Source organism: Pseudophryne corroboree, chromosome 4 (assembly GCF_028390025.1).
Source record: "Pseudophryne corroboree isolate aPseCor3 chromosome 4, aPseCor3.hap2, whole genome shotgun sequence".
In the NCBI taxonomy this organism is placed as follows: domain Eukaryota; kingdom Metazoa; phylum Chordata; class Amphibia; order Anura; family Myobatrachidae; genus Pseudophryne; species Pseudophryne corroboree.
The window spans coordinates 115,404,987-115,431,835 of NC_086447.1; the positions used below are offsets into that span (position 1 = coordinate 115,404,987).

The following is a 26,849-nucleotide window of genomic DNA, read 5'->3' on the forward strand; positions in this document are numbered from 1 at the left end:
GTCGACAATGTTTAGGTCGACCACTATAGGTCGACAGTCACTAGGTCGACATGGATGGAAGGTCGACAGGGTTTTTAGGTCGACATGTGCTAGGTCGACAGGTCTAAAGGTCGACATGAGTTTTTCACATTTTTTATTTTTTTTGGATTTTTTCATACTTAACGATCCACGTGGACTACGATTGGAACGGTAAAGTGTGCCGAGCGAAGCGGTAGCGGAGCGAAGGCACCATGCCCGAAGCATGGCGAGCAAAGCGAGCCATGCGAGGGGACGCGGTGCACTAATTTGGGATCCCGGTCACTTTACGAAGAAAACGACACCAAATAAAAAAATCCTCATGTCGACCTTTAGACCTGTCGACCTAGCACATGTCGACCTAGAAACCCTGTCGACCTTCCATCCATGTCGACCTAGTGACTGTCGACCTATAGTGGTCGACCTAAACATTGTCGACCTAGATACTGTCGATAAAACGAACCACACCCGAATTAACACCTAGTCATACACTCTCAGGACTGTTCGGGACTCTTATGGACCAAGTGAGTTACGTTTATGTAAACACAGACCTTTAATCCATTTTTAACAGTTACCAATTATTGCTGCTGTTATATTTAAAACGATACCTCCGGGGTTATATGTTTTGGAATAACAGGAATATTCATTCTAGTCATAAGAATAGCATCAATCATTTAGGTATAGAGATAAGGTATTCTTATGTTGAATTGAACTATACTCCCGGGAGATTTGTTGTAATCATTATCACATTTTATGTATCAAAATAAATGTTTCTTTTATTTGATTGTTGAGCGCAACTTGGTATATTTTTCCTATAGGATTGTTTTAGGGGATTGGCACTCCCTTCCCAAGTCGCTGCTGACAATCACTTGTACACCACCACTCACTGAGCGCTCAGCTAATTTTTTCTTCTTCTTTCTTCAATAAAACCCACAGGCTGTTTGTGCTATTTTATTTTTTATCAGCACGTGTTAAAAAGCAATTGAATGGGGGCGTGGCCTGAACGCAGAGCCGAGCGGACAAGCGGCTCCGGAGCTCCCGCACAGGGGACACTACTGTCTGTTTCCCCGCGGCTTTACCGGCACCCATAATCGCCCAGGAGCCTCTCCGTAGCGCGAAACAGCCCCGCAGGCCGATCTGGTGCGGCCGGGCGGCTCCCCGCACCCTCTGTTCGCTGCGGCCTTCTCCCCGGTCCGGAGCCGGGACCTGGAGTTTGGCGGCGGCCCGGCCGTGAGCTCCGTGACCAGGACGCGGTCGCCGTGGGACTTCCGGAGCGCTCCCCGTGCCCCTGTCTACCTCATTGGGCAATACTGGGTGGCCCCTGACCCACTGGGCTCCGCTTGACACTGGAAAACACCCTTTGCCTCCCCAGGAAGCTCAGGTACTTGCTGCTGGCCCTGGATAGAGCCCTCTGACAGTGGCCATTTTCCATGAGTCACTGCCTGGCTATTTCTACCCTGTCTGTCTCAGTGCAAGCTGTCTCACACTGGGAATACCTGTTCCCTCCCAGCTATCCCTGCCTGAGTTATTATTACTCTAGCCTACTACCTGTAGTGTGCAGTGCCATACCACTTGCTGCAGGGGCCTTCAGCTGTTATAATACAATTTGGGGCCTCCATTTATTTATTTGTTTGCTGCACCATAACCCACTGCCTTGGAGTGCCATCTCCTGGCTGTTGTCTCCTATTACACCTGTGTTGTGTCTCAGTCTCCCATAATACCATAAATTGAAGGAATGCTCTACTAACCTACAATAGGTGCTGCCCTGGGGGCCTCATGTTTATTCTCATTCTTTACAACATAATGGAATTCTGACTCAATACGCTATTGCTCACTTTTGATTTGTAGTTACTCTTCATTTCCGGGACTGTCTTACGCCATGCCTAGGTCCAAAAAATCTGCATCCTCCGCGGATCTCACTACCTTTATTTCTAAAATGAAGCCTAGTGCTTCTAAACCGTCATCAACCGCCCAATCTGCCCCGATCTCAGAATCTGAGGAAGAATCGCCTGTGTTGGACTCCTCCATGAAAGACTGCATCTCCTCCATTTTCAATTAGATGAAATAGTTGAAACAGGCTTTCCACTCGGAGATCCACAAAGCCATCTCTGGTCTCAAGGACGAGATCTCTGACCTTGGTGCGCGTACTAATGACGTCGAACAGAAAATTGATGAAGTCATTAATTTCCAACAAGAGATGGAACACTCTGTCTTTGTTATGCAGGAAGACATATATCTCCTCCAGGACCAACAGGAAGACGCAGATAATCGCGCACGACGTAACAATCTGCGTATCAAGTATATTCCGAATCGGTGGAACCTGCCCAACTGGAAGACTTCCTTGTCCGCTTTTTCCAGCATCTCCTGCCAGATACTCCTCCTGAGTATTTCCTCTTAGATAGAGCTCATCGTTCCCTACGGCAAAAACCTCCACCATCGTCTCCTCCGAGAGATGTGGTCTTACGTTGCCATTACTTCAAAACCAAAGACAAGATCCTGGCTGCTACTCGCAATAAGGACTCGTGCCTGTTTGAAACGCATAAGCTGTTGGTGTTTCAGGACTTATCCCCTATTACTCTTAAAAGACGTTTTGATCTGAAGGAATATACCCAAATTCTCAGGGAGAATCAAATTCGTTATAGGTGGGGTTATCCCTTTGCCCTGCTAGTACAGCTTGATGGGATGAGGCTGCGGGCACGTTCCAAGGAAGAGGCCCACCAGCTCCTTTTGAAACTCAACCTGTCTCCACCGACACCTGACGCGCCTTCTCCCCCGCAAGCTGCACCGGGTCTCCAGCGCCCCCCAAGCTCAGAAAGCGCCTCTACGCCTTTGGTCGACAGTCCCGGCTAAACCCTCTTCCAGACGTAACCCTCCATGACTTTCCTCTGCAGACGGTTTGCTGGGTTACTGTATATTGCTATTTCATATGTTGGTTTATATCTTTGAGGTTTTATATAGAGATGAGCGCCTGAAATTTTTCGGGTTTTGTGTTTTGGTTTTGGGTTCGGTTCCGCGGCCGTGTTTTGGGTTCGAACGCGTTTTGGCAAAACCTCACCGAATTTTTTTTGTCGGATTCGGGTGTGTTTTGGATTCGGGTGTTTTTTTCAAAAAACACTAAAAAACAGCTTAAATCATAGAATTTGGGGGTCATTTTGATCCCAAAGTATTATTAACCTCAAAAACCATAATTTACACTCATTTTCAGTCTATTCTGAATACCTCACACCTCACAATATTATTTTTAGTCCTAAAATTTGCACCGAGGTCGCTGTGTGAGTAAGATAAGCGACCCTAGTGGCCGACACAAACACCGGGCCCATCTAGGAGTGGCACTGCAGTGTCACGCAGGATGTCCCTTCCAAAAAACCCTCCCCAAACAGCACATGACGCAAAGAAAAAAAGAGGCGCAATGAGGTAGCTGTGTGAGTAAGATTAGCGACCCTAGTGGCCGACACAAACACCGGGCCCATCTAGGAGTGGCACTGCAGTGTCACGCAGGATGGCCCTTCCAAAAAACCCTCCCCAAACAGCACATGACGCAAAGAAAAAAAGAGGCGCAATGAGGTAGCTGTGTGAGTAAGATTAGCGACCCTAGTGGCCGACACAAACACCGGGCCCATCTAGGAGTGGCACTGCAGTGTCACGCAGGATGTCCCTTCCAAAAAACCCTCCCCAAACAGCACATGACGCAAAGAAAAAAAGAGGCGCAATGAGGTAGCTGTGTGAGTAAGATTAGCGACCCTAGTGGCCGACACAAACACCGGGCCCATCTAGGAGTGGCACTGCAGTGTCACGCAGGATGTCCCTTCCAAAAAACCCTCCCCAAACAGCACATGACGCAAAGAAAAAAAGAGGCGCAATGAGGTAGCTGTGTGAGTAAGATTAGCGACCCTAGTGGCCGACACAAACACCGGGCCCATCTAGGAGTGGCACTGCAGTGTCACGCAGGATGGCCCTTCCAAAAAACCCTCCCCAAACAGCACATGACGCAAAGAAAAAAAGAGGCGCAATGAGGTAGCTGTGTGAGTAAGATTAGCGACCCTAGTGGCCGACACAAACACCGGGCCCATCTAGGAGTGGCACTGCAGTGTCACGCAGGATGTCCCTTCCAAAAAACCCTCCCCAAACAGCACATGACGCAAAGAAAAAAAGAGGCGCAATGAGGTAGCTGTGTGAGTAAGATTAGCGACCCTAGTGGCCGACACAAACACCGGGCCCATCTAGGAGTGGCACTGCAGTGTCACGCAGGATGTCCCTTCCAAAAAACCCTCCCCAAACAGCACATGACGCAAAGAAAAAAAGAGGCGCAATGAGGTAGCTGTGTGAGTAAGATTAGCGACCCTAGTGGCCGACACAAACACCGGGCCCATCTAGGAGTGGCACTGCAGTGTCACGCAGGATGGCCCTTCCAAAAAACCCTCCCCAAACAGCACATGACGCAAAGAAAAAAAGAGGCGCAATGAGGTAGCTGTGTGAGTAAGATTAGCGACCCTAGTGGCCGACACAAACACCGGAAATCTAGGAGTGGCACTGCAGTGTCACGCAGGATGTCCCTTCCAAAAAACCCTCCCCAAACAGCACATGACGCAAAGAAAAAAAGAGGCGCAATGAGGTAGCTGTGTGAGTAAGATTAGCGACCCTAGTGGCCGACACAAACACCGGGCCCATCTAGGAGTGGCACTGCAGTGTCACGCAGGATGTCCCTTCCAAAAAACTCTCCCCAAACAGCACATGACGCAAAGAAAAAAAGAGGCGCAATGAGGTAGCTGACTGTGTGAGTAAGATTAGCGACCCTAGTGGCCGACACAAACACCGGGCCCATCTAGGAGTGGCACTGCAGTGTCACGCAGGATGTCCCTTCCAAAAAACCCTCCCCAATCAGCACATGATGCAAAGAAAAAGAAAAGAAAAAAGAGGTGCAAGACGGAATTGTCCTTGGGCCCTCCCACCCACCCTTATGTTGTATAAACAAAACAGGACATGCACACTTTAACCAACCCATCATTTCAGTGACAGGGTCTGCCACACGACTGTGACTGATATGACGGGTTGGTTTGGACCCCCCCCCCCCAAAAAAGAAGCAATTAATCTCTCCTTGCACAAACTGGCTCTACAGAGGCAAGATGTCCACCTCATCTTCACCCTCCGATATATCACCGTGTACATCCCCCTCCTCACAGATTATCAATTCGTCCCCACTGGAATCCACCATCTCAGCTCCCTGTGTACTTTGTGGAGGCAATTGCTGCTGGTCAATGTCTCCGCGGAGGAATTGATTATAATTCATTTTAATGAACATCATCTTCTCCACATTTTCTGGATGTAACCTCGTACGCCGATTGCTGACAAGGTGAGCGGCGGCACTAAACACTCTTTCGGAGTACACACTTGTGGGAGGGCAACTTAGGTAGAATAAAGCCAGTTTGTGCAAGGGCCTCCAAATTGCCTCTTTTTCCTGCCAGTATAAGTACGGACTGTGTGACGTGCCTACTTGGATGCGGTCACTCATATAATCCTCCACCATTCTATCAATGTTGAGAGAATCATATGCAGTGACAGTAGACGACATGTCCGTAATCGTTGTCAGGTCCTTCAGTCCGGACCAGATGTCAGCATCAGCAGTCGCTCCAGACTGCCCTGCATCACCGCCAGCGGGTGGGCTCGGAATTCTGAGCCTTTTCCTCGCACCCCCAGTTGCGGGAGAATGTGAAGGAGGAGATGTTGACAGGTCGCGTTCCGCTTGACTTGACAATTTTGTCACCAGCAGGTCTTTCAACCCCAGCAGACCTGTGTCTGCCGGAAAGAGAGATCCAAGGTAGGCTTTAAATCTAGGATCGAGCACGGTGGCCAAAATGTAGTGCTCTGATTTCAACAGATTGACCACCCGTGAATCCTTGTTAAGCGAATTAAGGGCTGCATCCACAAGTCCCACATGCCTAGCGGAATCGCTCCCTTTTAGCTCCTTCTTCAATGCCTCCAGCTTCTTCTGCAAAAGCCTGATGAGGGGAATGACCTGACTCAGGCTGGCAGTGTCTGAACTGACTTCACGTGTGGCAAGTTCAAAGGGCATCAGAACCTTGCACAACGTTGAAATCATTCTCCACTGCACTTGAGACAGGTGCATTCCACCTACTATATCGTGCTCAATTGTATAGGCTTGAATGGCCTTTTGCTGCTCCTCCAACCTCTGAAGCATATAGAGGGTTGAATTCCACCTCGTTACCACTTCTTGCTTCAGATGATGGCAGGGCAGGTTCAGTAGTTTTTGGTGGTGCTCCAGTCTTCTGTACGTGGTGCCTGTACGCCGAAAGTGTCCCGCAATTTTTCTGGCCACCGACAGCATCTCTTGCACGCCCCTGTCGTTTTTTAAAAAATTCTGCACCACCAAATTCAAGGTATGTGCAAAACATGGGACGTGCTGGAATTTGCCCATATTTAATGCACACACAATATTGCTGGCGTTGTCCGATGCCACAAATCCACAGGAGAGTCCAATTGGGGTAAGCCATTCCGCGATGATCTTCCTCAGTTGCCGTAAGAGGTTTTCAGCTGTGTGCGTATTCTGGAAAGCGGTGATACAAAGCGTAGCCTGCCTAGGAAAGAGTTGGCGTTTGCGAGATGCTGCTACTGGTGCCGCCGCTGCTGTTCTTGCGGCGGGAGTCCATACATCTACCCAGTGGGCTGTCACAGTCATATAGTCCTGACCCTGCCCTGCTCCACTTGTCCACATGTCCGTGGTTAAGTGGACATTGGGTACAACTGCATTTTTTAGGACACTGGTGAGTCTTTTTCTGACGTCCGTGTACATTCTCGGTATCGCCTGCCTAGAGAAGTGGAACCTAGATGGTATTTGGTAACGGGGGCACACTGCCTCAATAAATTGTCTAGTTCCCTGTGAACTAACGGCGGATACCGGACGCACGTCTAACACCAACATAGTTGTCAAGGACTCAGTTATCCGCTTTGCAGTAGGATGACTGCTGTGATATTTCATCTTCCTCGCAAAGGACTGTTGAACAGTCAATTGCTTACTGGAAGTAGTACAAGTGGGCTTACGACTTCCCCTCTGGGATGACCATCGACTCCCAGCGGCAACAACAGCAGCGCCAGCAGCAGTAGGCGTTACACGCAAGGATGCATCGGAGGAATCCCAGGCAGGAGAGGACTCGTCAGAATTGCCAGTGACATGGCCTGCAGGACTATTGGCATTCCTGGGGAAGGAGGAAATTGACACTGAGGGAGTTGGTGGGGTGGTTTGCGTGAGCTTGGTTACAAGAGGAAGGGATTTACTGGTCAGTGGACTGCTTCCGCTGTCACCCAAAGTTTTTGAACTTGTCACTGACTTATTATGAATGCGCTGCAGGTGACGTATAAGGGAGGATGTTCCGAGGTGGTTAACGTCCTTACCCCTACTTATTACAGCTTGACAAAGGGAACACACGGCTTGACACCTGTTGTCCGCATTTCTGGTGAAATACCTCCACACCGAAGAGCTGATTTTTTTGGTATTTTCACCTGGCATGTCAACGGCCATATTCCTCCCACGGACAACAGGTGTCTCCCCGGGTGCCTGACTTAAACAAACCACCTCACCATCAGAATCCTCCTGGTCAATTTCCTCCCCAGCGCCAGCAACACCCATATCCTCCTCATCCTGGTGTACTTCAACACTGACATCTTCAATCTGACTATCAGGAACTGGACTGCGGGTGCTCCTTCCAGCACTTGCAGGGGGCGTGCAAATGGTGGAAGGCGCATGCTCTTCACGTCCAGTGTTGGGAAGGTCAGGCATCGCAACCGACACAATTGGACTCTCCTTGTGGATTTGGGATTTCAAAGAACGCACAGTTCTTTGCGGTGCTTTTGCCAGCTTGAGTCTTTTCAGTTTTCTAGCGAGAGGCTGAGTGCTTCCATCCTCATGTGAAGCTGAACCACTAGCCATGAACATAGGCCAGGGCCTCAGCCGTTCCTTGCCACTCCGTGTGGTAAATGGCATATTGGCAAGTTTACGCTTCTCCTCCGACAATTTTATTTTAGGTTTTGGAGTCCTTTTTTTACTGATATTTGGTGTTTTGGTTTTGACATGCTCTGTACTATGCCATTGGGCATCGGCCTTGGCAGACGACGTTGCTGGCATTTCATCGTCTCGGCCATGACTAGTGGCAGCAGCTTCAGCACGAGGTGGAAGTGGATCTTGATCTTTCCCTAATTTTGGAACCTCAACATTTTTGTTCTCCATATTTTAATAGGCACAACTAAAAGGCACCTCAGGTAAACAATGGAGATGGATGGATTGGATACTAGTATACAATTATGGACGGGCTGCAGAGTGCCGACACAGAGGTAGCCACAGCCGTGAACTACCGCACTGTACTGTGTCTGCTGCTAATATATAGACTGGTTGATAAAGAGATAGTATACTCGTAACTAGTATGTATGTATAAAGAAAGAAAAAAAAACCACGGTTAGGTGGTATATACAATTATGGACGGGCTGCCGAGTGCCGACACAGAGGTAGCCACAGCCGTGAACTACCGCACTGTACTGTGTCTGCTGCTAATATATAGACTGGTTGATAAAGAGATAGTATACTCGTAACTAGTATGTATGTATAAAGAAAGAAAAAAAAACCACGGTTAGGTGGTATATACAATTATGGACGGGCTGCCGAGTGCCGACACAGAGGTAGCCACAGCCGTGAACTACCGCACTGTACTGTGTCTGCTGCTAATATATAGACTGGTTGATAAAGAGATAGTATACTCGTAACTAGTATGTATGTATAAAGAAAGAAAAAAAAACCACGGTTAGGTGGTATACTATATACAATTATGGACGGGCTGCCGAGTGCCGACACAGAGGTAGCCACAGCCGTGAACTACCGCACTGTACTGTGTCTGCTGCTAATATATAGACTGGTTGATAAAGAGATAGTATACTCGTAACTAGTATGTATGTATAAAGAAAGAAAAAAAAACCACGGTTAGGTGGTATATACAATTATGGACGGGCTGCCGAGTGCCGACACAGAGGTAGCCACAGCCGTGAACTACCGCACTGTACTGTGTCTGCTGCTAATATATAGACTGGTTGATAAAGAGATAGTATACTCGTAACTAGTATGTATGTATAAAGAAAGAAAAAAAAACCACGGTTAGGTGGTATATACAATTATGGACGGGCTGCCGAGTGCCGACACAGAGGTAGCCACAGCCGTGAACTACCGCACTGTACTGTGTCTGCTGCTAATATATAGACTGGTTGATAAAGAGATAGTATACTCGTAACTAGTATGTATGTATAAAGAAAGAAAAAAAAACCACGGTTAGGTGGTATACTATATACAATTATGGACGGGCTGCCGAGTGCCGACACAGAGGTAGCCACAGCCGTGAACTACCGCACTGTACTGTGTCTGCTGCTAATATATAGACTGGTTGATAAAGAGATAGTATACTCGTAACTAGTATGTATGTATAAAGAAAGAAAAAAAAACCACGGTTAGGTGGTATATACAATTATGGACGGGCTGCCGAGTGCCGACACAGAGGTAGCCACAGCCGTGAACTACCGCACTGTACTGTGTCTGCTGCTAATATATAGACTGGTTGATAAAGAGATAGTATACTCGTAACTAGTATGTATGTATAAAGAAAGAAAAAAAAACCACGGTTAGGTGGTATATACAATTATGGACGGGCTGCCGAGTGCCGACACAGAGGTAGCCACAGCCGTGAACTACCGCACTGTACTGTGTCTGCTGCTAATATATAGACTGGTTGATAAAGAGATAGTATACTCGTAACTAGTATGTATGTATAAAGAAAGAAAAAAAAACCACGGTTAGGTGGTATATACAATTATGGACGGGCTGCCGAGTGCCGACACAGAGGTAGCCACAGCCGTGAACTACCGCACTGTACTGTGTCTGCTGCTAATATATAGACTGGTTGATAAAGAGATAGTATACTCGTAACTAGTATGTATGTATAAAGAAAGAAAAAAAAACCACGGTTAGGTGGTATATACAATTATGGACGGGCTGCCGAGTGCCGACACAGAGGTAGCCACAGCCGTGAACTACCGCACTGTACTGTGTCTGCTGCTAATATAGACTGGTTGATAAAGAGATAGTATACTCGTAACTAGTATGTATGTATAAAGAAAGAAAAAAAAACCACGGTTAGGTGGTATATACAATTATGGACGGGCTGCCGAGTGCCGACACAGAGGTAGCCACAGCCGTGAACTACCGCACTGTACTGTGTCTGCTGCTAATATAGACTGGTTGATAAAGAGATAGTATACTACTAATATTATATATACTGGTGGTCAGGTCACTGGTCACTAGTCACACTGGCAGTGGCACTCCTGCAGCAAAAGTGTGCACTGTTTTAATATAATATTATGTACTCCTGGCTCCTGCTATAACCTATAACTGGCACTGCAGTAGTGCTCCCCAGTCTCCCCCACAATTATAAGCTGTGTGAGCTGAGCAGTCAGACAGATATATAATATATATAGATGATGCAGCACACTGGCCTGAGCCTGAGCAGTGCACACAGATATGGTATGTGACTGACTGAGTCACTGTGTGTATCGCTTTTTTCAGGCAGAGAACGGATATATTAAATAAACTGCACTGTGTGTCTGGTGGTCACTCACTATATAATATATTATGTACTCCTGGCTCCTGCTATAACCTATAACTGGCACTGCAGTAGTGCTCCCCAGTCTCCCCCACAATTATAAGCTGTGTGAGCTGAGCAGTCAGACAGATAATCAGATATATATAATATTATATATAGATAATAGATGATGCAGCACACTGGCCTGAGCCTGAGCAGTGCACACAGATATGGTATGTGACTGAGTCACTGTGTGCTGTGTATCGCTTTTTTCAGGCAGAGAACGGATTATAAATAAAACTGGTGGTCACTATCAGCAAAACTCTGCACTGTACTGAGTACTCCTAATGCTCCCCAAAATTAGTAAATCAAGTGTCTCTCTAATCTATTCTAAACGGAGAGGACGCCAGCCACGTCCTCTCCCTATCAATCTCAATGCACGTGTGAAAATGGCGGCGACGCGCGGCTCCTTATATAGAATCCGAGTCTCGCGATAGAATCCGAGCCTCGCGAGAATCCGACAGCGTCATGATGACGTTCGGGCGCGCTCGGGTTAACCGAGCAAGGCGGGAAGATCCGAGTCGCTCGGACCCGTGAAAAAAAACATGAAGTTCGTGCGGGTTCGGATTCAGAGAAACCGAACCCGCTCATCTCTAGTTTTATATCCTTCTTTGCTGAACTTTTTAGATTGAGCTTATGTTTACAATGTTAACTTTATTCTGTAATTGTTTCTTGTTGTCAAATGTTATTTTGACACCCCAGGGTCACCCTGTTCACTCCCCTACTTGTTAATTGGGGCTCGACACCATGCCCCCCCCCTCACAGGCCAACATGACCGGTTTTGAGCATATGGGAGATTCTCTCTCCCTCACTGCCCCATATGGGAGCTCAAACATGTGGACCCGTACGGTGAGTACAATGGGTCTTTGGCCTGGTTTACTGTTGTATTTTTTCCTCTTACATTGGTGTTTCTGTCTCTTTTCTCTCCTTTTTCTCTTTCTCCTTCTACCTGTTTCCCTTTTTGCTTTTGTTTCTTCGGGGGACCAGCTGTGTGCCCTTAGGGTTAACTTAGCTCTGCTTATTTATACTGTCATGTCGGTCAATGTAATAACCTACAAAGTGAAGGGACTTAACAGTCCCAAAAAGAGGACTAAATTATTTCTCTTTCTGAAACAGGTTGGGGGTGATTTGGTGTTTTTACAAGAGACAAATTTTAGAGGTACTTCCCATCCCGAATTACTGTATGTTCTAGACGCCATCCAGTTGTTATACATGCCTGTGATCGTGCTCAGAAGAAACGAGGTGTAGCTATCATGATCCCCGCCCATTTACACTTAGAGTCGGAAAAAATTATTAGGGATAAAAGGGGTAGGTTCCTTATCATCGTGGGCAAACTTAATAATGTTTCTGTTACCCTGATCAACGTCTATGCCCCTCATGTTAATCAGGCCTCTTTTTTAGCTTCCTTAGACTCAAAGATTACCCAGTATAGGAAAGGTGATATTTTAATGGCAGGGGATTTCAATGCTGTTCTTCACCATAGTCTGGATCGCTCCCACTCCTTGCCCTCTTCCCAGTCCCATCCCAGTAACCGTAATTCTAGAGCTCTGTTGTCCCTACTTAAAAATCACCTATTATTCGACTCTTGGAGAGTTCTTGACCCAATAGTTAAGGACTATACATTTTTTCCCCCGGTTCATAATCTTTACACGAGAATCGATATGATTCTGATTGGGAGGGATTTAACCTCTAGGATCCAAAAAAGTACTATACACCCAATTACATGGTCTGACCATGCCCCTGTATCTCTGATTTTTTTCTGGTTTATCCCGCACTCCTTTTCCCCCTCTTGGTCCCTCAATGATGCTCTCCTCCAACATACGGATGTCCTGCCACAAATTACACAGGTGCTGACTGATTATTTTAGCTTGAATCAAACCCCCGGAATGTCTGATATGACCTTGTGGGAGGCGCATAAAGCGGTCCTCCGGGGCCATTTCATACAGGTTGCTGCTAGACTTGCTAAACAGCGCTCCTGGAAGATCTTGGAATTAACCGACCAGCTTCACCATCTAGAGGAAATTCATAGACTGTCTCTGAGCTCAGCTGACCTGGATCGGCTACTTAAAATAAGGGGAGAACTTAATATGTTGTTATCCCACAAAATAGAACAATGCCTTAGACGTCTCAATCAGATCTATTATGAAAAAGGGGATAAGGCAGATAAACTCCTTGCCAGGAAGCTTAGAGCCCAGATTTCTTCCAAAAATATCTTGTCTATTCGTACAAAAAATGGGGTATTAACGCGTGACCCTGATGCATCCTTAGTGAATTCGAAGACTTTTATAAATCAATATATAATGCTGATGCTGCTTCCTCACCCTCTACGAGATTCACCGAGGGGATTGAGTCCCCTTTGGATAAGTGTAATTTAACATCACTGAGTGGCTCGATGGTGGCTCAGCTGGGCTCAGAGATAACTATTGAGGAACTAGACAATGCCCTTAAGACCCAGAAACCGGGCAAAGCCCCTGGGCCTGACGGTATGTCTATTATGTATTTTAAGAAATTCAAGGGGATTCTACTGCCCCATCTTTGTAGGCTCTTTAATGGATATCTTAAAGGTGAACCTTTGTCTCCTCGTACGCTGGAGGCTCGAATTGTCTTAATTCATAAATCTGGTAAAGACCCCAACTCGTGCTCTAGCTATCGCCCAATTTCCCTGTTAAACAACGATATTAAGCTTTTTGCCAAAGTTTTAGCCCTGCGGTTGAACTCTGTTCTCCCGCAATTAATACACGCCGATCAGGTGGGCTTCATCCCAGACCGACAAGCTAGAGACAATACCCAAAGAACTATTAATCTAGTTCATTCGATTAATAAATCTAAATTACCTTCCATCCTTCTCTCGCTTGATGCAGAGAAGGCTTTTGATAAAATTTTGTGGCCTTTTATGTTTGCTACCCTGCGTAGGTTCGGCCTGGGAGGAAGCCTACTCCAGGGCATCCAGGCTCTCTACTCCAACCCTTCGGCCAGAGTCCGGGTAAACGGTAGGGATTCTTGTTTATTTCAGATTAACAATGGTACACGACAGGGGTGTACCCATCACCATTAATTTTTGCTCTGACTATCGAGCCTCTGGCGTGTATGGTTCGGGCTAACCCTGATATTAAAGGTATATTAGTGGATGGTGTGGAATTTAAATTATCGTTATTTGCGGATGACGTATTGTTGACTCTTTCCTCCCCCCATGTATCCATTCCTAATTTGTTTCAAACGCTATCATCATACTCTTTTTATTCAGGTTACCGCATTAACTATACCAAATCGGAAGCTCTCTCTATGCATCTTAGTGAGGATACCAGGTCTCTCCTTACCGCTAATTTTAATTTTTCCTGGCGCTCTAAGAAAATTAAATACTTGGGCGTGTTTATTACGAACGCCTATGGGTCCTTGTATTCTGCAAATTTTCCAACTCTTTTCAATTGTATTGAGTCCGACTTACGAGCATGGGACAAGCAAATCATAGCCTGGTTTGGACGTTACAGTAAAAATGAACATCTTGCCCAGGCTTTTATATCTGATTCAAACAATTCCCGTACGCATCCCCGCAGAGGCTTTGTGTCGAATGCAGAAACTTTTTCTGAAATTCATATGGTCTAATAAACCCCCCAGGATTAAGACTTCCACACTAGTAAGGGACCCGGTTGCTGAAGGCAGAGGTTTACCAGATATTCAAAAATATTATCACGCCACTCTTGCCTGGTTTTATCAAGCCCCTCACTTACCCTGGATACAAATCGAACTCCTGCTAGCTAAGACCTCCACTTTGGTGTCCCTGCTTACACCTGTCCAACCTACCCTAAAGGCGCGAGTGTGCGCTCCTACTACACAGTTAACCTGTTCCCTGTGGTTCTCCTGCATTCGACACTATAGTCTCTCTACATTCCCGTCTCCTATCACCTCTGTCTGGGATAACCGGGATTTCCCCCCTGGCTCCTCTTTACGATCGCACTCGTGGTTTCATCTGAACCCACGCCCAGGGCTGGTCTTCGACTTTATTGAAGGCAATTCCTGGCATTCCTTAGATTCTTTAAGGGACAAATATGGTATCACCCAACCTGTAATGTTTGAGTATTTGCAACTCCGCTCTTTCTTAAGTTCCCTTCCACACTCCAAGGTTATTCGCCAACTTACCCCCTTTGAACAACTTTGTGTTTATTCTCCTACGCGACAGGGTATTATCTCCATACTTTATGGTCTATTACACTCAGTGAAATCGACTGATGCTCTGTCCCATGTAAACAAATTGGAACAGGATTTGGGCCCTCCTCCTGGGGAAGACTCTTGAGAAATTATAAGACAAAATGTCGCACAATCCTCGATTTCCTCTTTAATAAAGAAAAATTCCTATAAAGTGTACACCAGGTGGTATTTAGTGCCAGCTACGCTTCACAGAATTTTCCCTGGGTCTTCCCCATTATGTTGGCGTAAATGTGTCCAAATTGGGGATATTAAACATATTTGGTGGTCATGACCCAAAATTCGCCCCTTCTGGGAACGGGTAGAGAGCCTTATTGGTTCTGTCCTTTGTTCCCAGGTAACGTTGGGCCCTTGGACGGCTCTGCTGGGCCTCCCTCTCCCTAATTTCAGTAGTATTTCGATGTGTGATAGCTAATTGTTGGAAAAAACCCACTGCTCCCCCTATGGGCATGCTGCTGTCCAAAATATGGTACATCTCCACAATGGAGAAAATCACGGCTTCTCTACGTGATAGGTCTGATAAAAATATGAAGATTTGGGAACCTTGGTTCACTTACACTAAAACTCCTGTTACACGGCTGTAATATAAAAGTGCCGGAGTTATACTCCCTCTGTTTCTGTGTGAATATTCGACTGCTAACTTTGTTTAGACGTGTAAACCATGATTGTCTTCCTCATGATGTGAGTTCGTCCCTGAATCCTTTCATAGTGGGCACCCTCCCCCCCCCTTTTTTTTTCTTCTTCTTTCTCTCATTTCCTTTTCATCCTTTCTCCTCTCTTTCCCTTTCTCTTTTCTATTTGCTCTTATATACAGAAAATTGTCAAAATTTATATTGTTGATGTACTGTGTTTTTGTATATCCCACGGGATATCCTGTATGTTATTCTGGATTTGTCTTGTATCATCATCTCCTTTTTGGTCTGTATTGCCTTACTCGACATCTTTTCAATAAAAATATTGCGTTTAAAAAAAAAAAAAAAAAAAGCAATTGAATTAAAGAAAACTACTCCTTCCGCTTTAATAATAGGCCGTGCTACTAAGAATCGGTCACGGTTGTCACAGATATTATAGTACAGAATATATTACTGGGTAAATTCAGAAATGTATCCCAATTGCTGGTATCCCCAAAGGGTGGCCAATGGTTTACCTGGTTCCGGAGTCAAAGACAAAACCAAAAGTTTGGTTCACTGATAGGCAGGAATCTGTCACTGGTAGCTAAGTGATGATCCAGGTCAGAAACAATGCCAGGAAAGCAGAGCCAGGGTGGAAGTCAGACAAAGCCAAGGGTCAAAGTCCAGAAACCAAACAAGATAGCCAGGTCAACAGCTAGACTAGCGCAAGGCACAATAATCAGGTGCTGTTGTTTTCCTGCCCTATATAATCCCAGGGTGCAGGGGATTGGTTGGTTGTCCTATGATGTCTATTTGTATTTTTGTATATTATTGTCGCAACAAGTGCTTGGAGTTTGATTATTTTTTTAACCTCACACACCACCTCGTTGCGAGTATACCTTTTTATCAGTAAATAGCCATCAAGTCCACAAAGTCAAAATAATCATATAGCCAAAATATGCACGTGTGATTCCCTGTAGCCAACATGCCCATATAGTATCACATGTCCCATATAGTATAATTGTGGCATATAAGTCTGCGGGGTCTATATAGTGTACTAGCCTTGGAGAGTGACAAAGTGGAGAGAGATAAACTGCCAACCAGTCATCTCCTTACTTTTATTTTTCAAACACAGCCTGTAACATGGCAGTTAGGAGCTGATTGGATGGTACATTATCTCTCTCCACTTTATCAATCTCTAAGGCTATGTACATTTGCCCCTTTAAGAAATAAATAAATATTTGGCAATGTGGCAATTATACACAGTTGGTTGCAAACTGGCCGTCATTTTGCAGGTGAAAAGAGGGGATGCATGCTGAGCGGGATGCCTCGCTGGTAGTATATACACCATCAGTTTATGCCGTGCATACACAAGGGGAGGATTGGCCACAGGGTTCACCATGAAGAATCCTGGTAGGCCGATGTGTCCGTGGGGCCTGTTTTGTCATGTGGCCCCAGCCTACACATGACAGGCAGCCCACCGCACTCAGTACACTGCATTGTCCCCATTCATTCTGTTATTCCATCTCTGCAATATAGCAACTCTGCCATCCAGTGATGTTGCCATGGCTACATTGAGACTGGAGGGGGGGAGGTTCAGGGGAAATTTAAGGAAAAATTACTTCACAGAAAGGGTAGTGGATAAGTGGAATAGCCTCCCATCAGAGGTGGTAGAGGCTAAGACTGTAGGGCAATTTAAACATGCTTGGGACAGGCATATGAATATCCTTACAAAGAATTAAGGTTAAAAAAGGGTTGAGATTGCCTAAAGGATAAAATAAAAAAGGGGCAGACTAGATGGGCCAAGTGGTTCTTATCTGCCGTCAAATTCTATGTTTCTATGTTTCTATAGTATGTTATACCTCTTGTGCTGCCCATATCGGGCCACTTCCACAAAATAATACAGGGCCACTTTTAGTTCCCAATCCGCCCCTGTCTCAGGCACAACTGCAGCAAAGACTCAAGGAAAGCTGCTTTTGCATACAATCAGCCCCTGTAAGGAGGGATCCTGCCCTCCATCAACAGACTCCACCCCCTCATCAGACCACACCCACATTAGGGCTGCTTCCATAAATTTCCCGGGTTGGTTTTCCCATCCCAATCCATCCCTGCATACACTTACTGTACATCCAAGCTTTTAACTATTTTCTTTGCTTGCAAAATGCGCATTCATTAATAGGCAACAAAGAAATTCTCTCTAATACAGCACAAACAAGTCTCATGTTTATAAGAAAAAAAAATTGTTAAAATACTGTACTTATACAAGAGCGTAATACGGAAGCAGCTGTCAGCATCAGCGGTGTATTCTGGAACAGCCAATCAGAAGTGGTCCACTAGTGCCAGCAACCATCCAGAATTTTCTACAGAAATGATACATCTTTCTCAGACATATTGCATCTCTCTCCTAGGGGTTTGTTTACTAATATTCGTGTTTGTGCCGATTTTTAGGGAGTTTGATCTCGAATTTTATTGGACGAATTTTACTGCAACTTTTTCAATCCATCTACGGTATTTTCCGATGTCGATGTGATTCGTATTGTCGGGCAGTGTTTTACGGGAGTGATTAGTAAAACACTGCCGGACATAACACAATGAAGCCCGGCCAGATCAGTGAGATCCGTGCAGGGCTTCATTGTGTACATTATGATAAGTGTGTAAATAGTTAAAAATTTAAGGAAAAAATTGCGTGGGGTCCCCCTTCCTAAGCATAACCAGCCTCGGCTCTTTGAGCTCGTCCTGGTTGTAAAAATACAGGGGGAAAATTGCGTAGGGTCCCCCCATATTTATACAACTGCGCACGCGCGTCGTACTTTCACAAAAGCCGATGCAGTTTTACACATGCTCTAGCGACGCTTTTCAGTCGCACTGCTGGCCGCAGAGTGATTGACAGGATCTGGGTGTATCTGAGTTGTAACTGACCGTTTTCGGGGAGTGTGTGAAAAAACGCAGGCGTGCCAGATAAAAACGCAGGAGTGGCTGGAAAAACGTAGACGTGGCTGGCCAAACGCAGGGCATGTTTGTGACGTCAAAACAGGAACTAAATAGTCTGAAGTAATCGCAAGGTAGGAGTAGGTCTGCAGCTACTCTGAAACTGCACCATTTTTTTTGTAGCAATGCTGCGATCCTTTCATTCGCACTTCTGCTAAGCTAAGATACACTCCCAGAGGGCGGCGGCTTAGCGTTTGCACTGCTGCTAAAAGCAGCTAGCAAGCGAACAACTCAGAATGAGGGCCACTGTTGCTAAGGGGAGCATTAATGCAGCGCCGTAACTACGTGTGTGCCAGGTGTGCCTGGCACACAGCGCAGTCACCCCGAGAGCGCAACGGCCAGCTGCTTGTAATGAGTCAAACTGACTCATTACAAGCCGCCTCTGCTGTGTGCGCCGCACTGCAGAAAAGCCAGAGGCAGGGGAGGAGAGCAGCAGGGCCGGAGGCAGCGGAGAAGGAGGAGGAGGGAGGGGGACTGGAGCCGCAGCAGCGCTATGCAAATTGGTATAGGCGCCGCTGCAGCAGTCCCCTCTCCTCCGCATTGGCTGCCCGGCGCTGCTGTGAATGCTGGGATGCTCTTCCCTCATCCCAGTATTCACAGCGGTGGTGGGCATCCAATCCCAGTCCCCCTCCCTCCTCCTCCTTCTCCCCTGCCCGGGATCTGATCATCTGCCAGCACCGAGGAGCCTGACTGGCAGCGGGGAGAGATGGTAAGTATCTATCTATCTGTCTGTCTGTCTGTCTGTCTGTCTGTCTCTCTCTCTATCTATCTCTCTATTCTGTCTGCCGTAATGTGTATAAAGGGGGACGCTGTCTGCCGTAATGTGTAAAAAGGGGGACGCTGTCTGCCGTAATGTGTAAAAAGGGGATGCTGTCTGCCGTAATGTGTAAAAAGGGGGACGCTGTCTGCCGTAATGTGTAAAAAGGGGGACGCTGTCTGCCGTAATGTGTAAAAAAGGGGCGCTATCTGTCGTAATGTGTAAAAAGGGGGACGCTGTCTGCCATAATGTGTACAAAAGGGACACTGTCTGCCATGGGTCTGGGACTCCAGGTCGACAACAAAAAGGTCGACACACCTTAGGTCGACACCAATTGGTCGACACGCCTTGGGTCGACATTGACAAATGGTCGACAGGAACAATGTCGACATGGAAAAAGGTCGACATGAGTTTTTTATGTTTTTTTGGTGTCGTTTTCTTCGTAGAGTGACCGGGAACCCCAATTAGTGCACCGCGTCCCCTCGCATGGCTCGCTTCGCTCGCCATGCTTCGGGCATGGTGCCTTCGCTCCGCTTCACTCGGCACAGATTACCGTTCCAATCGTAGTCCACGTGGACCGTTAAGTATGAAAAGGTTCCAAAAAAGAAAAAAATTGTGAAAAACTCATGTCGACCTTTTTCCATGTCCACCTTGTTCCTGTCGACCTTTTGCCCATGTCGACATAAGGTGTGTCGACCAATTGGCGTCGACCTAAGGTGTGTCAACCTTTTTGTTGTCGACCTGGAGTCCGGATACCGTCTGCCATAATGTGTAAAAAAGGGACGCTATCTGTCGTAATGTGTAAAAAGGGAGACGCTGTCTGCTGTATCGTGTAAAAAGGGGGACGCTGTCTGCCGTAATGTGTAAAAAGGGGGATGCTGTCTGCCGTAATGTGTAAAAAGGGGACGCTGTCTGCCGTAATGTATAAAAAAAGACGCTGTCTGCCGTAATATGTAAAAAGGGGACGCTGTCTGCCGTAATGTGTAAAAAGGGGGACGCTGTCTGCCGTAATGTGTAAAAAGGGGGACTGTCTGCCGTAATGTGTAAAAGGGGCTCTACCTGGTTTAGTGGCGCTACAGTGCAGTGTAATTTGAATGGAGACTACTGTGCACCGTAGTATGAATTGGTATTATTTTGTGGCCACGCCCCTTCCCCATGAAGCCATGCCCCTATATATTTTTCATGCTCCTGTGGCGTGCACTGCCCCTATCTTGCAAGGGCGGGGAAGGGGGGCGCCAATGCTGTTTCTTACACACAGCGCTAAAATGCCTAGTTACGGCACTGCATAATGAGATACTGCTGCGGACATACGTAAATAGCTATTAATGCTAACACCGGTCAATTCAAACCTCTGACAGATGACATGGACAACATATTATTCAAATCCTTCCGATAAGGACCCTGTATCTTTAAATACATTCTGCTAGGGGGCGCCTAGTCATCAAATAATGCTTGGGCAAAACATATTTTGAATACAAGACTCATTACTGTAGGTCAATTCCACACAATTAGCTTAAATAAAAATGTGCGTAATGTTGTAGTTATTATTCTAAGAGCTTTTCTTTCCACCTTTCCAACCAGGGTGTAATGTAATAGAGTCTGAGTTGCCGGAGGTCCAGGATTTCGTCCAAGAATGGCCATATTTCTAAGCTGCAGTCATTTTTAAAGTGGCAATCATTTGCCTTATAAATGATAGCCGCTTTAAAAATATTGCCATTCTCAGACATACTCCTGGACTGCCAGCAACTCAGACAATATTACATTTACCTGCATGAGTTTATATTGTTGTACAGCATACCCCCCAACTTTAGAAAATGGGAGTGCGAGAGCTGGCGTGCCCTCTATTGAAAAGGGGCGGGGCTTTGGCTGGAGGAGCAGGGTTTTGAGTGGAGGGGGCGAGGCCTCGCTGTCCAACCCCGTAATCGTCATTTTTGGTTGCGTGCCCAGCGCTCCCTGAGCTGCTGGGCCAGCCCCGCTCACCTCCCTGCACTGTTAGGCACTTGGGGTGCAGTAGTTGTACTTGTGAAAGAATGTTATGTTTTTTTAGGCTGCTGTATTACTCTAGAATGGGTTTGTTGGTTCGACCCTATTTTGGTCGATCACTATTGGTCGGCATAGAAATAGTCAACATGGTCGGCATGTCAACGTGGTGAGAAGGTCGACATGGAAAAAGGTCACCATACTTTTTTGGGGGTGTCATTTTCTTTGTAATGTGACCAGGAACACCAATCAGTGCACCATGTCCCCTCGCATGGCTCGCTTCACTGGCCATGCTTCTGGGCAAGTTGCCTCGCTCTGCTACCGCTACACTCGGCACAGGTTACTATTCCCAATCGTAGTCCATGTGGATCGTAAAGTATGAAAAAGTTCAAAAAATGAAACAAAAATGTAAAAACTCATGTCAATGTTTTCATGTGTCGACCTTTGCCATGTCAACCTTTTGCAGGTGCCGACCTAATGCATGTCGACCAATAGTGGTCAGCCTATTGAGTGTCAACCTAAGTAAGGTCGAGCTAAGGTGTGACGTCACGCAGCCGCTGCGCCCCGTGCTCCTAACGGTCCAAGCACGCCTGCGTTGCCCGGACCGCGCCCCCTAAGCGGCAGCCAAACGCAGCCGGCCCGCCCCCTCCCGCCTCTGCCTGTCAATCAGGCAGAGGCGATCACAGGGCTAAGACAGCCGTCGGCTGTCTGGCATGCGCCGGTGCACTGCAGCACTGGTGCATGCTCAGTTCAGACCTGAAAATGCACAGCGCCGATCAGGTCTGAATCAGCCTCTATATCCCATCATTCTATACTGCAAGATTATTGTTCACTTATGATTTTTGAACTGTAAATAATTTAGCACCACTTATTTAGCAAATATAAAAAGACTGAATCCCAATGCCGGGGGATATCTGTATTTTAGACCTTTACAGAGGAAAACAGTAGTTGCCTGCAGAAAATGGGTATTTTCTCCCCTTGACATTCATTTCCTCACAACTAAAACCTCAGCTTGAAATCCCATAAGTGTTGCAGCAACACAGAGATTCTGATTGAGTTCTCAAGGAGAATTCTTGGTCTACAGCACAATGAATACAAAATTTACAGCTCCTGAATGCAGAAACACACACATTGAAAATAGTTGTGTGTAAATCTTTTAGATAAGTGTATTATGGGCAAGGTTATTTTTCTAACCTTGAAATGAACTACAGTGCAGCTTCCTTGCAGACTTACGTATTATTTAGCAATTTGTCTCCCAGGGAAAGAATATAAAACTGTCTTCTCAGACCCGTGTCCATTACTTATATCCAATGCTACATAAAATATTTATCTATAAAATGCAGCTGATGCTGAAATTCAATGTGAAATACAGTATGTATTTCTGTGCTGAAGCCCTGGTATGGAGCAGGGCTAAACTGCTGCCCTGTGATGGTCCCACCCCCTAAACCAGTGATGTCATGCCATGGGGTGAGTTTGGTGGCAATAGAAGGTGGAGTGCAAAACAGACACTGTGTGTGGCTATACACACTGCAGGGTGTGTGCCTAGAGTGTCCCGTGGATGATTCGGGCAGCACTGAAACAGCGCTCCTGGAAGATGGATGTCATTTCAGGCACCCTGCTAGCCAGATGTAGGAATTGTGGGGCAGTGACAGTGCCTTGGGTGAAGGCACTGCTGGCATGCCCCTCCCTATGGCCCTGGATATACCTGAAATCAGGGCCATTGAGAGCAGGAGTGGGCCCAGGCACTGGCCATAGTGGACGGTGTGACCACACCCTCTTAAAAAAAAAAGTAAACTAAATACTATACTGCGCACACCATTGCTCAGCAACTTACCCAGGCTTGGTCCACCATGAGCTGCACTGGATTCAGGCCTCCGCCGGGCCCCTTTAACAAGCCATGGCACGGGTAAGCCCTCTTGGTGCCACTGCCTGGAATAGCAGAGCTTTACTCAGCTTTAACTGTGTCAGGTGGGCGGTGTTATTGTCATCGGGAATACTGTTATATTTTTATGTTTAATGCCCTAATAGTGTCCACAGTGTCCACAGCACCATACAATAAACATACAAACACCTTATAAACTCATGCTCTAATCTGACATGACCTTGGCTTGGGACAATACAATAAACAAAATACGTAGAACACAGACAAGGGTGAGAGTTAAGTAACTCTCTGTGGGGTAATGTATCAAACCTTCCAAAGAGGTCAAATGGAGAAGTTGCTCATAGCAGCCAATCAGCTCCCAGGTAGTATTTAATTAGTACAGTCTATAAAATGATAGGTAGAATCTGATTTGGTTGCTATAGGCAACTTCTCCAACTGTCCTCTTTAGATAGTTTAATAGATTTTTCCCAGTATGTTGTTGGCAAGTGTTAGGTTGGTGCTAGGCAGGGATCTAGCACTAATCTAACATGTGGCTGCTATGTGGACAGCTATATAGTTATCTGGTGGGGTTGGGTTGGGTGACCGGCGGTCACAAGACCGCCATTCACCATATCAATGCCAGGATCACGGTAGTTAGATGGCCGGGGGGGGGGGGGACAATCGCAACAAAGCCCCTTGCGGGCTTGCTGCTCTTGACACGCAGCGGGTTCGGTGGCTCGCTGTGCTCGACACAGGTTTTGTTCCCACTCTATGGGACACCCACAAGTGGGAATAATCCCTGTTGGTCGGCAGGGCTGTTAACTGGTAGGGATCCCGGCGTCGGTCATATAATCGCAACCCAATTGGTGGGTTAATATTGAAAGCAATTGGGCCCTTTCCCCTTTGATAAATACTCCCCTACAGTATGTTATTACTGTATGTACTTGCTGTAGCTTAAAAACTCTGTAAAATAATGTTCTTTGCGTCTAGCTTTGAGATCTTTCTAGGTCACTTTATGTCGTTTTGACTTTTCACCTCATAGTTTCATCTTTTAAAGTCTAAGATTTAAAGTAAAAATTGTGTTTTGTCTGTTTGAGTGGTGTTCTCACGTCTCCTCCAAATCTAGCCAAACGTGAAATTGATAAATTGTTTTTTTGTTGTTGTCTAGAGTAGTTCTATAATCCCTACTGCTGGCTCTCATGGGGACGAGACAATGTGTTTGTTTCAGGTGTACATTTCTCACTATTTTCTTCACTCTGAAATCCACCTCATCGTGTGCTTTTCTCAAAAGGCATATTGTCCGGCGTCTGTTGCAGCTTAATCTCACCTGGCTATGTCTACAGGGACTAGGTCACAGGTGAGCAATGTTCCAAAGAAGAGTGATAACACTGACAGGTGGACCAGGCAATGACAGAGGTAAAAGGTGAATGACTCTGCACCTTGTTCTACCTGTTCTGCAGTATCCTGTGTTATTGTGAGGCTCTGCTGACCTGCTGATAACTCATTCAGTGCAATCAATTCTACAAATTATAATGTTCTTCAATTATTATTATTATTATTATCCTTTATTTATATGGCACCACAAGGGTTCCACAGCGCCCAATTACAGAGTACATATGCACATAATCAAAACAGGAAAACAGTGACTTACAGATGAAGACAATGTAGGACAAGTATAGGGTAACTAAGCATAACTACACCAGTAAACGACATAGAGAAGTTCCAAGGTGGCCAAAAAAACTGCGGGATTTGGGCAGTTGAGGATTATTAAAATATAAATAAATATATTAACTTCCTTTTAAAACTAACACCATGCATCTGATCTGCCTGGCCATGCCCCTCATCAACCCATGGTTGGATTAAGCCTTAGGGGCCCAGGGCAGTTAAGACAAGGTGCCCCTGGGGAAAGGAGGTGTATATTAGATTGTGCATACCTTCCAACATGACCCATTCCAGGAGCGACAAAATGCTCTTTATCAGGACTTCCCTCATAATATATTATTGGCATCACCTGTGTTGAACTATTTAATTGATAAGAAAGGTATTTCAACAAAGGGGGAAGTCCAGGCAGAGAACAGTTTGTCCCCTCTGCAATGGGTCATGTTAGGAGGTATGGATTGTTCATAATAAATGTTAACCAATTGTATATATTACATTTCAGCAAATAGTTATATTATGATTAAGTACTGTTTATAGCTCCACCTAATTGAGAGAGAACTATTTTATAAAGTTTTCTTGTATTAAAACAAAGACAACTTAAACAACCTTAGAATACACAGAAAAATAAATTCTAAACTGTATTTTGTCACATGCAAAAATAATAGCAACCTCTGTACTACTTACAAACTGGGACAGGACTCAGGAGGACTCTCTGTGTGTCTCCCTCTCTAGACCCAAACAGGTTACATAGTAGCCAGAGGAGGAGAAGCTAGGATTCCTGGGTCATTAACAGCTCTTTCCCCCTCCTATTTCCCCTCTGGTCAGGAAGATCTCACCGGAATCACGCAAATGCCTGTGTCTTGACGGCTACTATAACCCCCAATGCGTCTGATAAACCCAGCCATGACCCTCATCCACCATAATCATAATTTTGATCTGTCCAGCGATTCCCCGATCAACTATCAACATGCTTCTGATCTACCCAGCCATGCCTCCTATCCACCAACAGCATCACTCCGATGTGTTCAGCCAAGAACTTTGTCAACCTAGACCATTAGGTCTACTTCTGGTTGGAGTGAAAGTTGCAGAAATTGTCATTACCTGATCCTCTTCCTGCATGTTTTCTATGTACGTTAGATGTAGTTCACTTGTACACTACTCGAGCTTACTTTGAAAAGAAATTATTTTCTATTCGATAATCATTGGTACATTCAGATGAAGGGCTGTGCAATGGGGTCCTGTGTGGCCCCCGCATTCGCCAACTGCTATATGTTTGACATTGAACGAGATATCTCCTTTTCTGATCATAGAATATCCTCTAAGATTTTATTATTTTTGAGGTACATAGATGACCTGCTCATTATATGGACAGGACATGAGATTGAGTTACGAATAACACCAATGACCATATTACATTTACGTATACTATCAGTAATGATCGAGTAGATTATCTTGCTGTATCCATCAGCTTGAGTACAGATGGTCTGTATACTTCATTTTTCAAGAAACCTACCGATAGAAAATAAGAATTTACTTACCGATAATTCTATTTCTCGGAGTCCGTAGTGGATGCTGGGGTTCCTGAAAGGACCATGGGGAATAGCGGCTCCGCAGGAGACAGGGCACAAAAAGTAAAGCTTTACGATCAGGTGGTGTGTACTGGCTCCTCCCCCCATGACCCTCCTCCAAGCCTCAGTTAGGTACTGTGCCCGGACGAGCGTACACAATAAGGAAGGATTTATGAATCCCGGGTAAGACTCATACCAGCCACACCAATCACACCGTACAACCTGTGATCTAAACCCAGTTAACAGTATGATAACAGCGGAGCCTCTGAAAAGATGGCTCACAACAATAATAACCCGATTTTTGTAACTATGTACAAGTAATGCAGATAATCCGCACTTGGGATGGGCGCCCAGCATCCACTACGGACTCCGAGAAATAGAATTATCGGTAAGTAAATTCTTATTTTCTCTATCGTCCTAGTGGATGCTGGGGTTCCTGAAAGGACCATGGGGATTATACCAAAGCTCCCAAACGGGCGGGAGAGTGCGGATGACTCTGCAGCACCGAATGAGAGAACT

General features: G+C 45.9%; 1 long non-coding RNA gene across 2 annotated transcripts in view; it reads right to left on the minus strand.

Annotated features, from left to right (window-relative positions):
• LOC134911153 (uncharacterized) overlaps nt 1-26,849 on the minus strand; it is a 359,931-nt gene that overhangs the window by 162,882 nt on the left and 170,200 nt on the right. The window lies entirely within an intron of this gene.